Genomic DNA, 2,500 nt, shown 5'->3' with positions numbered 1-2,500 from the left:
TCCTTCTCTCACACACTCTTCCAAATTCTGTCACTAATCGGCCAAGCTTCTCTTCTATATCTGCAACCAGTATAGTATCATCCGCAAACAACAACTGATTTACCTCCCATTCATGGTCATTCTCGTCTACCAGTTTTAATCCTCGTCCAAGCACTCGAGCATTCACCTCTCTCACCACTCCATCAACATAAAAGTTAAACAACCATGGCGACATCAAACATCCCTGTCTCAGCCCTACTCTCACCGGAAACCAATCACTCACTTCATTTCCTATCCTAACACATGCTTTACTACCTTTGTAGAAACTTTTCACTGCTTGCAACAACCTTCCCCCAACTCCATATAACCTCATCACATTCCATTTTGCTTCCTATCAACTCTATCATACGCTTTCTCCAGATCCATAAACGCAACATACACCTCCTTACTTTTTGCTAAATATTTCTCGCATATCTGCCTAACTGTAAAAATCTGATTCATACAACCCCTACCTCTTCTAACACCACCCTGTATTTATAAGATTGCATTCTCTGTTTTATCCCTGATCCTATTAATCGTTACTCTACCATACACTTTTCCAACTATGCTTAACAAACAAATACCTCTTGAATTACAGCACTCATGCTCATCTCCCTTACCCTTATATAGTGGTACAATACATGCACAAACCCAATCTACTGGTACCATTGACAACACAAAACACATATTAAATAATCTCACCAACCATTCAAGTACAGTCACACCCCCTTCTTTCAACATCTCAGCTCTCACACCATCCATACCAGACGCTTTTCCTACTCTCGTTTCATCTAGTGCTCCCCTCACTTCATCTATTGTAATCTGTCTCTCATTCTCATATCCCATCACCGGCACCTCAACACCTGCCACAGCAATTATATCTGCCTCCCTATTATCCTCAACATTCAGTAAACTTTCAAAATATTCCGCCCATCTTTTCCTTGCCTCCTCTCCTTTTAACAACCTTCCATTTCCATCTTTCACTGTCTCTTCAATTCTTGAGCCAGCCTTCCTTACTCTCTTCACTTCTTTCCAAAACTTCTTCTTATTCTCTTCATATGAATGACCCAATCCCTGACCCCACCTCAGTTCAGCTGCCCTCTTTGCCTCATGTACCTTGCGCTTAACTTCCACATTTTTCTCTCTATATTTTTCATACTTCTCTATACTATTACTCTGCAGCCATTCTTCAAAGCCCTCTTTTTCTCTTCCACTTTTACCTTCACTCCTTCATTCCACCATTCACTGCCCTTCCTCATGCTGCCTCCAACAACCTTCTTGCCACTCACATCACTTGCAATCCCAACAAAATTTTCTTTTACTAACTTCCACTCCTCCTCTAAATTGCCAGTTTCTCTTACTTTCACTTCATCATATATCATTTTCAACCTTTCCTGATATTTACTTTTTACCCCCGGTTTTATTAGCTCTTCAACCCTCACTAGCTCCCTTTTACGTCCACCTACTCTATTCCCCCACTCTTTTGCTACAACTAATTTTCCTTCCACCAAAAAATGATCAGACATACCGTTAGCCATACCCCTAAACATGTGCACGTCTTTCAATCTTCCAAACATTCTTTTAGTTATCAACACATAATCCATTAATGCCCTTTCTACTACTCTTCCATTTGCCACTCTTACCCATGAATACTTATTTTTATCTTTCTTTTTGAAAAAGCTATTACTTGTCACCATCTCTTGCTCAACAAACATATCTACCAGTTTCTCACCACTCTCATTTTCACCTGGTACGCCATAGTTCCCAATGACACTTTCTACCTCTCCAGCGCCCACTCTAGCATTTAAGTCACCTATGACAACTACATAATTCCTTCTACCCAGTCCTTCTACACACCTAGTTAATTCATTCCAGATATCATTCCGCTCTTCTTCACTTTTCTCACTACCTGGCCCATACGCACTGACAAACTACCAACATTCCTTACCTTACCTAACCCTTACCCACATTAACCTAGATGATATCTCCTTCCATTCCACTACTTTACCTGTCATCCATTCACTCAGCAATAAAGCCACACCCTCTCTCGCTCTTCTCCTTTCAATCCCAGACACTCTACCAGACATTTCACCAAACATCACTTCACCCTTTCCTTTTATCTTCGTCTCACACAAGGCCAATACATCAATCCTTCTATTCCTAAACATACTTCCAATTTCACATCTTTTACTCTCTATCGTACTACATCCACGCACATTCAAACACCCCAAAACTAGAGTGCGGGGAGCAGTCCACTCTCCCCCCAGCTCCATCTCTTTGTCGATGTCTTTCAGGAGGTAGCTACAGGAGAGGGGGTTCCCAGCCCCCTCGTCCCGTCCCTTTTAGTCGCCTCTTACTACACGCAGGGATAACGTTGACGCTATTCTAATTCTTTTTATGCCCCCGCGGCCACAAGTACCTTGTGAATATCCTCAATCCTTTAGTTGGCACTATTTCATATTCAAATATAAAAAAACAATGT

Source organism: Palaemon carinicauda, chromosome 12 (genome assembly GCF_036898095.1).
Source record: "Palaemon carinicauda isolate YSFRI2023 chromosome 12, ASM3689809v2, whole genome shotgun sequence".
In the NCBI taxonomy this organism is placed as follows: Eukaryota; Metazoa; Arthropoda; class Malacostraca; order Decapoda; family Palaemonidae; genus Palaemon; species Palaemon carinicauda.
The sequence above is the reverse complement of the archived record's forward strand: the minus strand, read 5'-3'. Positions refer to the sequence as shown.